Here is a 12,141-nt window from a genome sequence, read left to right as displayed (position 1 = left end):
AGTGCAATAGTCTCCTTGTTTTGTGGGTTAGAATGAGTTAACTCATCATTTGATCAATCACGATTGATGGCTTTGTTGTGGAATTAACTACTGAGAATCCTTTGGGGGATACAGTTACTTTTTTTTTTTTTCTCTTTTTGAAAATATTACATTTTAATCACAGTACTTGAAATTAAACTTTCATATGAGAGAGTAAAAAGCTGGGTGCTCAGATTTCAAAAGGAACTTTTATGTTGGTGGATTTATACTTTAATTTTTGGTTTCTGAATGTGATTAAAGATGCTCATTCTCATCCAATAACCTGAAATCAAGACTGTATGTCACACTAAGTGTTGGAATATAGATCCTCTCTCACCACCTCCAGCTACTGAGAATCTCTGCTGTGATCAGATTACACACACAACCTTGGCTTTAGCCTTGTGTCTTCACCTCTCTCTTCCTGTTATATTTGTCCCACATGGTCTGTATTATCTAATGCCCTACAATATCTGTTACAATAAAACTGAAGGGGAGGAGAGAAAGAGAGAGAAATGTTGGTAGCCCTTGGTATACTGTGGTAACATATAGTCATGTACGACAATATTTAACATAATCCATCCATCAGGAGTCACTGAGGTGTCATCCTTGGAGGAGGACCAAGGTCTAGATAAATTCTCAAGGCGTATTTTATTTCTAAGTGTTTTTATTTCCTGAAAATCAAAATTTTAATAGCTAGATGAATACATGCTTCTGACATCAAATCGTTCTAGCATCATATTCAAAGTATGGCTTCAGTTTGTATTCTCGCACAATTTCATAACTTCATTCAGTGTAGGATTTACCTACACTGAAAAAAGGCAGAGGTTTTTTCCTTACCTCTTTTTTATAGGTAATACTATCTAGTAGTTAGTAAAATTAATTCAATTTTTTTTGCGGTTGCCTAGTAAATTGTCTGTACTTCCTTCAATTTTTCTTACTTAACTTCCTTAACCTCCTGAACACAAGACATGAAATAATCAATATTTTAAAACTGTCATACTGGTGTGGAAGGTGGTATTTTCTTCTTGAAGTACTCTTGGACAGATTATTTGGCAGGCAAAATATAGTGTTTTCTCTTTTGTTTGCTTTTAAAACACATTATTTTCAAAGAAAAACACCCTGTTTAACTTTATATTACTTATAAAGGTGAGGCACATCTACTCTGTAACACAGTTTTCAGTATCACCAAGGAGATCTTGTGGTGAGTCTTCAAGGTAAGTTTACCTGCAGCTGACACAGAAATTCTTGAGGCTCTACATAATTGCCAACTTCAGAGATCAAATAATTAGCCCTTTGCTACATAATAAGGCAATTTACTTCCAAGTGTGAGTTTTGGGTTGTCATCATTGTCACTATACATTGTTCAAGAGGTATCTAGGAAGTCAATAAGAATGCTACAACATCCTGCAGCTGAGCTGATATTTGAGGCAACATGGATTTTTGGGTGGAAGATGACCTGCAGTAAATTCTAAGGTCATCATAGTAAATATTCCTGTTTATAAGGTAGCACAGCTGTGATTGAAACATTTTAATCAAAAGTTTTTTACTGGAATAAATTGAAAGTTGTTTAAAATTTTGAAATCAACATTAAATGTCCATTTCTAATAATGGTAAAAAAATGAAAGGGAAGATAAAAGAATAACAGGATGGTTTGAGAGTACAAAAAAGTAAAGAGAAAGCAAATAACTATTTTCTACTTTTCAAAAGTAGAGGAAAATTACATTTTCAATAAGAAAGAAAAATGGATTATACTTATCATTGGTTTTTAATCATAGGAGTAAATGAAATTATAAGTTTTTCCCCTGTAACTCAAGACTGTTTTTGGTGCTGCTTAAACTCCAATCCTTCTCACTTTCTTCATAGAGAACATAAACAATAAGTTCATTGTAGCACCACAAACATAGAGTTTTGTCATCACTCTCATGAATTACAGTGCTATAATCTGTGAGTTGAATCCTACCGGTTTTCTCTTGCTTTTCTAGAAGAGTCATGATTTACATCCCAGTGAGAGAAAAATTACACAAATCACACAACCAGCAAGAAATCAAAAGGAGAAAAAGATGGATGAAAGGAGAATCAAATTCATAAGATTTATGAACTTAATAGTGCAATTTGCACAATGTCTTTACCTCCTTGTTTTATTATTGCTTTATTTGTCTTTTTGTTCTCCAGTTAATTTTATATTCATTTGTCCCATAGCTGAATTCTGGATTATTAAAATATGAATTGGATCAGGGGACATGCTGTCTGATTCAAATAATATCGGGATACTACATGCTGATTTATACTGAGGCTAAAATCCAAATATTCAAGCATTATCCATCTACAGCATGTTTTAACAGCATAGCCTAAAACTACTAAATGCATTACAGGATTTAAAGGGTGGGGTTTTTTGCTAAAAGAGAACAGCAAATAATGAAGTAAATGATTTAACAAGCAGAGGATCTCTCAGGCTGTATCTTAATGTATCACCGGAGAGGCTCATGAACTTCTGTTCAGAAAGAGAGCCTCTTAAAAATGGTGTATATCAGAGAAATCAGAACTTTGGAAAGAGAATTGAATGTCTAAAACATTTTTTTAAAGTACAGATAAAGGAGATAACCTCTGTTGCTAGTGCAGTGCAATTTATGTGTTAGATTGTGATTAGGAAGCAATGCATTATATTTTTATTATCATGGTAAAATTAGTGCTTCATTCATTTCCCTAACGTAATAAATAAAGAAGATTCAGTAGTGATATGATGAAAATATTTCATTCTTCTCCCACTGCCATAACACATGGCCATGGGGAACCTGCTGGAATCAAGTTGGATTATGTCAGAAAGACTTATTTTTTCAAAAAATTCAGAGCAATCCAAATAGATTTCCATTTACTTAAAATTGCTGATTTCAGAACTGCAGGGAGCATTAAGAGAAGTGTATTTTCTTTTATAAGAGCTCATCTACTTCTTTCTGTGGATCACGAGCCACATCAACACTTGGGTTATAACTAAAGATTAGCTGACGCCACCCAGAGCTCAAAAACTGAACCTCAGGAGATCCAGCAGGATGTGTTATGATGGAAGCTGAGAGAGGAACCTGGTTTTAACCCATAATAACTTCAACTCTTCACTTATTCTCACTCCGAATTATATAAAGAATCGTATTACACTAGATATGTTATCTTAAAGCTTTGTTTACTTTTGGGAAGATCATGTTATTTCTCATAGTTATAGGGTGTGGTGTTTGATATAATTACAGAGTACCTTCTAAAGATGGAGAAATTACAATGGAAATTAGAGTCTTCAGTGAAGAAGGAATAATCCAATTAAGCCAGAAAGGGAGAAATGGGAAATTAAAACATGGGCCAGGTATGCAGCTTTATGCCCTTCAATACCCCCAAAATTACAAAAACAAAATCCCACAAATTGTGAAGCTGTTTATAAGTAATTATGTATCCTTGTCTTTCCCAAGGGAATGGTGAAAATTATATTGCTCATTAGGAAGCAGTCAGAAATTAATTTCTATGGTGTCCAGAGTCCTAAACCCTCACACACACCAGGAAGTGCATTCCAGGATGATTATGGAAATCACCATTGCTTGATTTGCAAAAGTGCACATTGCACAGTGACCTGTAATCATACAGAGCCATATATGTAATATTGCTTAATTTAATTATCCAATAAGTAGGTCACTCAATTGAGTAAATATCTCTCCTTTTGGGATCAGCTACATGAACTGGAATTGGAGGGACAAAAGGAGAAGAAGAAAAAAAAAGGCAAAAAAAAAAGGCATTAAAATTGAACCCTTTGAGTCATTTAAGCCCAAAAAGAACAAAAAGCTAAGGTGCTAGGGAAAAATCTCTATTCTCATTCTACACTTTCCACTCTTTAAAATACAGGTGTTCTGGTGACAGAGGAGTAATTTACAAGTATTTTATAAGTTTATGCAAGTAGTTCTTATGGTTCCAGGGAAATACCTCCAAGGTACTTGTTCATACTTGGCAAATCCAATGTGAGCAACAGCACCAAAACATTCTTCACATTCTGCTGGTGTTGAGACAGGACATTGATCCTGGTGTCTGTCTTAAAGCTACATTTGGTTTAAATAAGGTAGATAATGGTCCACGGAGAGTGGGATAACTCCATGATGTCCCAGTGGAGTTCACCAACACTGTGGCTCAAAGACCTTATCTCACACAGGCAGGTCTTGTTTTGCACTAAGGTGGACACACAACCTAAAAATCAGGATTTCCAAAACCAGAAAATTCTATTCTGTGTTAATGTCATGCTTTCCTTAAGTTAAGAATTTTTGGGGCCGGGAGAAAGATGTACTGCCTCCTTGTTTAGTAAACAGAAACATCACAGATACAGCCTGAATCTACTTTTAGTTCAAGAGAGAAAGTCCCATCAGTCCTAAATAAAATGGGCTTAGAATTTCATTAATATTTCTGCTTTGAAGGGAACATAGGTAATCACAAATAATACAAATAATTGCTCTTTTCAACAACCTTTTTATTGTTATAACTTCCTACCTCAATTAAGATATTAATTATAGACTTAATATTGCAAGTTTTCTTTTGTAATGTAATTAAAAGCTAGATGATTATTGTCTGAGAAAGCTTACATGTAATGTAATTTATTCAAAATTAGACATTGCAGAGCAATCTGTTACCATTTTATTAACCTTTCAGGCATCTAGATGTGTTAAAGTGTTTTGCTGGCATTTCAAAAACCATTTGGGTATCAATAAGAAAGTAGCTAAACTGTGCTAATTGACACTTTGGAAGTGGGTTGATTAGTAACTTGTAGCTGCTTTAAAATATCTCAGTTAAAGCCTAATCATCTCTTCAAGTAGAATGCACTTAAAATATTTTAATGGACATAATTAAAACTTAATTGTTTATGTTATTTTTTCATCATAATTGGCAGAGGAATTAGATATGGAGCTTCATATAACTGTTTAATAGGTGTTCTCGTTATCAGTTGACATTTAAAAAATGTTGCAATCAAGGTTCTTTCAAGTTTTTAAATCTAAATTGAGAAATAGTTCTTTGGAAAAGAAGGAATTAATATAATTGTGTATTATTTTGTGTAGCAGTGGAATTGCTATACTGGATTAGACCTCTGAACTGTCATCTTCCCTGATGTCTACAAGTACCAGATGTTGCAGAAGAATGCATAAATCCTCACATCCCCAGTCAACAGATGTGTAATCTGTCCCCATGAAGGTCTCATTATAATCCCAAAGGATCTGGATTAAACCATTAAGTACAGGGTTCATTTTATTTTCTTTCATAAATCTCTGGCAGTTTTAGCTAGCATAAGTCTGAATATTTCTTCTCCATATAAACACACAGTCTCTGTTAGAGCTTCTCTAATTCTGCTTGTTTCTTTAGTAAAGAGTACTAACTGATGGCAGAGTGCATCATAAAATGGTAAAAATCAAATGTTTGCAAAAAGTCCAACAAAACTCGTATCTGAAATTAAAAATGCAGGTCTCAAATCCAGATTTGCTCTATAATTTGTGTGAGGAACAGGGACACTAGAAAGAAAGGAACTAAAGGGAATTGTGCAGAAGTTCAGATCTGAAAATTCAATTAATTGAATTGAAAAAGACAAAGACCCCCTTTGAATCTGTTTTGCCCGTGATGGTGATCAGTAAGTGACCTCTCCCAGGTCTTAACTCATGAATCCTTCACTGTTTTATTTCTCTCCTTTGCCAGTTGCAGAGGGGAGTGAGAGAGTGGCTTTATCTTCCAGTATTCCAAAAAAACCCCAACAAATAAACTGAAGTGACAAGCACAGGTGACCAATATAAAGGAGGGAGAAAGCAACATACCTCATCAAAAAGACAAGAAAAAACACAGTAAAAAACCTCCATCACATGACCAGAGACTTGGAAAATGTTTTGGATATAACAACTGGGAAACACTGAATCCAGGTGTGAATATAAACTCATTCACTATATGCTTCCTGAGTCTAGAATCCATTATCTATTATGGATTTAAACATATATGTATTTTAAAAGAACTGAGAGGGGATTAAAGAGATTCAAGCTTCTATCTTCTTCCTTTCAGGGAAAAGTTCCTAATTAATGCCCTTCCACTGGTAGTAGATAAAAGGTACAAGAAAATCTTAACCTTGACTGTTAGAGATCTGATCTAGGAAAAAGGATTTCAGGTTTCATTCCCTGACCTATTTGGAAACTACACAGGACAAAAAGAAGGAATGAACCTTTCAGAGCAGGAAACACCACATCCATCTCCACCCTAAGCTTCCTGACCACCTGGGTGTGGAGGAAGGTCACACAAGTGTAAATATCCCTTCTACCTGTGTCCCCCAAATGGTTTGAGGGAGCTTAGGAAAAGATTGTAAAAACCAAGGAAAGCACTGACAGGCAGAAGAGAAGAGAAGTGAGGGTTAAGCTTGATTCTCCTTCTGACCCTGTGAGCCCTTCTGGCCTTTATACACAGTGACCCAGGGCTGACAAAAGGTACAGTTCTGTTGGAATAACTAGACACTTTTTTTTGAGGCATACATGAATATTCATGCCACAGAGATATATAATCTTCAAAGCCATCTTCCTTCTATCCATCCCTCCTGGTTCAATGCACAGTGAGCCCTATATTTAGTCTCCAGCTTCCCAGATTTAGCATTTAGAGCAGCAGCAAAGAGGGAGAAGAGAAATGGGCTGCACTGAAATTGTACAGGGATGTATTACACAGTAATTCATGAACCTGCTGTAGCTAATGCTGTTATCACAAATCTACTGCTATTTACGGTGCTGGGGTATGCACAGAAATGCTCAATTCAGTTTTACATATGTAAATTAAACATATAAAACTGCACATCTTTCCTTATTAGGCTGTGAAATGTTGTGACTCAAATGTGACAAATAAGTTATTCATAGGTACCCGTGGCCATCCATTTTATACTATTCCCTGCAGACCACAAATACCTTTATATCCTAATGAATTCCCTGACTCTCTGGCAGAATAAGCCAAATAGATTTTAAATATTTTAAAGCATTTCTGAATAAGATAGTAGGTAGTCCACTCTAGATCCTATTATATTCCCCAGTGAGTGAAAGACTTTTCCTTTTTTTTTCCTCTGGATTTATTTTGATTGCTCTTTGATACTTAAATAAAGAATTCATTAATTTTAACAGAGATAAAGAGTCATTTGAGTTAGAAACCACCTTGGTGCCTTTCACATTCCATCTTCCTACAATAACACAGAACTGAGACTGCCGAGTGTAAAGAAGTTTTGTATATTTTGTCAGTCAGTAACATGACATTTGAGAAGTCAAAGCTGAGTTGCCTGGCTTAATATAGATTTTACTTGTGACCTAAAGAGGTCCATTAATTTCCTTGTATCTCCTATTAACATGTAGAAATAACAGTCTATGTATATTTCACAGTATCTTTGGATGTATAAAATACATTTTTTAAAAAAAAAGGAAAAAGGGCTCTGACATGCAACCCCTGGAAATGTCCTTGGGGCCTGGGTAAGCTCAGGGGAAGGGAAAAAAATGGGAAACTGATGACACAGATCTGTCCCTCAATTCATGCTGCTCAGAAGAGCTGACAGAAGAGACACCAGGACCCCTCAAAGCTTTATGAAAGCAAACCCTGACTGCTTTTTGTAAGCCCAGCTTTTCCCATGTGTTCTTGTCTTGGGATGATTAGACAAGGGAGGTATAATTAACTGAAAGTTACTAAAAGAAACAGAGAAATGAGATACTCTTGTGCAGTCATCTCAGTCTAGTTGTAGGTATTTGCTTATGGCCACTGTCCCTAAGGGACTATTAAACTTGAAGAATCTTTATTTCAGCTGGGTATGGTCATTCTCTTAATCTTCTGACATGGAAGAAAAAGCCATTTTGCCCCACGAAGAACAAGTTTGAAATGTGTAATTCAGGACTATTAGAAAGTTTTCTCTTCTACAAAGCATTTGAGACATGAGATTGTGCTTCAGTGCTCCTTGCAATATGTTAGGTAGCATATGTTGAAACACATATTAAAATGCAATATGAAGCTAATTTTTTAATGAAATATAGAAATCAGCTTGATAGGACTTACAAGAGCATTGACAAGTATTTTGACAATGTTAAAACAGGATCTTTTAGCTCTTCTCCCCCATCAAATCATAGACTGCCTTGAAACACTCAGATTTTGATGAAACTTATTACCTGACAGTAAACTGTGCTGTGAACTCTGACCAAGACAATGCAGACCCTCAGTGAACCTGTGCCCATTGGCTGTACCACAGACACGATTTCAACATTTGGTGGGGAAATCTAATTAAATACTTTGATAGAGGCTGCCAAATCTAGCAGACAAAGAGATCTGAGGCTGATGCAGCTCTGTGTCCCCAGGTCCAGCTGTAGGGAAGCTGAGCATGAATTCCCAACAGGAACACACACATGCCCACAGGATAAATATCCACTGATGACACTCTTTATCTGCTCTCAACTTTCTTTCTGCATTTTATGTTAGGACACAGGCTTTTGCTTCAAGAGTGAAAATCAAACATCAAAATAAAATAAAGAAATATATGTAGGAAAAAATGTAGTTGTTAATACATCCCTTGAGCTTCTTTTTCATTTACTGATCATAGTTAATAGATTTCTTATGAGCTGCACGTCAGCTGACTTTTATGTAATCACTGAGCTTATCTCACATTGATTGAAATTCAGCTAAATTTTCTTGTACTTTATGAATTCATTGATCCTACACTACCCATCACCAACCTTTTGAAATGCCAGACCTGCTTGTTTTGGCCATCTCTTTCCATTATCCAATTAACAACCCATTTTCATTTGGCAAATTGATTGCAATCCATTTATTTCTGATGGTTCTTGCATTTTGTGGAACAGAGGGGCAGACCTTCAGCTTGTGTAAATGGGCACAGCTCAAGCAGACCTGAGGAATACGCTGATATCAATGGACTTAGACCTCTTTTTAGACAGGATAGAACCAAGGGAAGACAGCTATTTTTTTCACGAAAAATAACAAAGTTACACTAAAAAATCAGAATATATTGCTTTTTTTTCCCCTATATTTTTCTTATACTCCGTTTCCTGGAAATCTTTACTACCTCAGTGAATCCTGAATGTTACTACCATATATACAATCCATATTCCAGTTGGCTTTTGTACCAAATTCTCCTCTTTGTTGCACTGATTTAAATGATAAAATAAAAAAAATGATCAGAATAGTTTAATAAAACATTGGGGGAAAAAATAAAAATGAGTAAATGAGAATAATCGAATGACAAGATGGTGTCTGATGCCTGTTTGAAAACTATTGCTGTTTAAATTAGGCAGGTAGATCAGTCATCATGAGTTTACAGAGTGAAAACCAATAAAATTAAAACTGCAGAATTAAACAATTTTCCATATGATGAAAGACCAAAACAAAAATATTTGTACTTTAATATGTTTTTATAGAAGAAATGTGTTAAAGAAGCAACAGAGCCTCTTCAGGAATCATGAGAGCTCAGGAGAATGAGGGAGGTTCCTGGAGCACGTGCATTTTAAATGTGGTTTGTCTGTAATGATTTATTTGTGGCTTGTCTCTCTCACGTTTGATCTTCATGTCTCTGAGCTTTTTTTTCTGGTGTGCTTGAAGCTTTTTTTGTTCCTTGGATATTCCATGACATATCTGACCTTTAAAATAGTTCATTTATTTTGAAGGTTGCACTATATTTGTCATAATAAGTATGAAGCATTTAACATTTAAAATAAATTTTTAGTTTTGATGCCTGACATTAAAAAAAAAATGAAATTAATAAAACCCTCTGGTTGTGTTTGACACAGTTATTTTTTATTTCTAAATATGCCAAGTCTAGATGATGTAGAAAGAATGCCAGCATGCAGTTCTACTGATTTTAGTGGTGTCTCCAACAGACGTGTTTAAATTTATTTAAACCTTCTCATAAAAGTGTCTGTAGTCTTATGTGTTAATTCAGTTCTTCTGTATACTTCATATGGGACTCATCTCTTTCTGGATCCTGGTAAACTCTGACTTCTACTTCTAAAGCTTCTTTTTGGATCTGAAGAGCACTGAGAAACATGGGATAAAAATATGGTCTACTGCAAAGACCTACAGTCTAAGTATAAAAATGTTAATTCAGCCTGAACTCATTTTTACAGAAGAATACAAGATGGCAATGAAATGTGAGCTGGCAGTGGGAACTGATAATCTCTGCACCTTTTGCAAAGATCTGAAATAATTCTTTTCCTGCAGCCCAGTAACGAGGGAATCAGTTCATTGCAGAAATGAGCCATCACCCTCGACATCATGACACCTCCAAAAATCTCAACACCGATCTCAACAGCTTTACAGCTCAACACATCACTGAAATATTAATTGGCTTTTGAGGCCTTTTCTGAGGTTTCCTTTTCCAGACTGAATTCTAAGACTCATTCCACTCACAAAGATGTTAGTGAAAAGTAGAGGTCTGCCACCCCAAGGGCTCTCAGCTGGGAACCATCACGGAGTCCATCATTCTGGAACAACATAATGGAATAATTCTGATGCTCTTCTATTTCTTAGTTACTAATTGGGCTTGAAATGAGAAATTATAGTTCTTCACGGTCTCATGGAGTTTCCTGATTACAATAAACAAGGAAAGTCTGACTCAGCAGTTTTAGAGAGTGTGTTCAGAGCTGTTTATGACACTATCAACTGACTTCACTGCTCAGTCAACACTAGAGTATGTTTAGAATCAGTTTTAGGGGTTAGAATCAGTTTTAAGTGTTATCCACACCCTGTGCCTAAAACCAAGGAGGGTTTTTTTTCACTGCACATCTTGTCACAACTTTTGACTTGAAAGTGTGCACAGTGATGTATGCAAAGTTCTTGTCAGTAGCCACTTGGACAGCTTCCAAGGGCTGTAGAGGTGAAAATACTATATACTAAGAAACTTTGTCTATTAAGTACATTTCTGGACTAAATCTATACTTTTCATATTTATTAGAGCACTCCAAGGGAATATGTTGTCCCATTTTAAACCAATTCAGTTTTTTATATACTAGTACTGAAGATGTCAGCTTTAATCCATGGAAGCTTTTAATTTATAATGGTTTGCATACTCTGGTGACAACATAATTTTCCAGTTAGTACTGGAAGGTGATCTGAAAATAACAGAAAATTGTAGTCAGCAGCATGAAAAAGAAGGAAGAAAAACTTGATAATTTTGACACTGCAGTAGTGAAATCAATGTTGTAGGGTGAAACATTTTAAAAAATTATGCAATTCATAATTAAGTTATTTCATACTTTGTGTTGATGTCAAACTATAAACCTGGATGGCCCACTCCTCATATCCTGAAATATATTTCCTTTAGGAATTCATTAATACAACTCTCACTTGAATGTCTCTTCCTGTCTAGATGTAGTTACTTGTTAAGATTTTTGAAAACTATACCTTTACCTTTTCAAGTTTTGTATGTGTAAATAAATCCAACTCTGTTTCCTCAGGAGTATTTTTCTACTTCTACTAAGCTAGATGGGTCTTAGTAATATAATTTAATATTCTGTCAAGTTTAATGTAACATACACTCCAAAATCTGAAACTCTTAAATCCAAACCGTAGAATAGAAAATACATTGGAAACCATGAAAAGCAAACTAATACTTTGAGAACAAACAGAGTAAGGGTGTCCTTAGTTTTAAGCATGTTTATAATTTCACTATCAGTCAAGCATAAGAATAGGAAAAGACCTTTCATAAGCAACATCAAACAAACACTGTGTGCTTTGGTCTACTTTAATCCAGCTCTGCAAAATAGCCACATAACAGTAACTCTCTCCAAAAGGAGACAAAAGCAAAGCACTGACTGGATTTCTGAGTATAAAGAGAATTATAAGGCCATGTTATCAACTACGATAACCAAAATTAGAAGACACATGAAGGAATCTAATTGAGATTAGCTCAGCTTGTAAACCAACCTCAGGATCTGTCCAGAGAATGTTCACTAAAGGTCAGTGGCTCCTGGAAACATTAACTCAAAGGCAAAATGAGAGTTAAGAAAGTAACAAATTAAATAGCCAACATCAGGGAATACTTACTCTCAGAGCAATAAACATTTGGGAGAGCTTACTTCGTGACTTTCTTTTTTTTACAAATATTTTAGTGTT

Source organism: Neopelma chrysocephalum, unplaced genomic scaffold (genome assembly GCF_003984885.1).
Source record: "Neopelma chrysocephalum unplaced genomic scaffold, ASM398488v2 Primary Assembly neopelma1_83, whole genome shotgun sequence".
Lineage (NCBI taxonomy): Eukaryota > Metazoa > Chordata > Aves > Passeriformes > Pipridae > Neopelma > Neopelma chrysocephalum.
The sequence above is the reverse complement of the archived record's forward strand: the minus strand, read 5'-3'. Positions refer to the sequence as shown.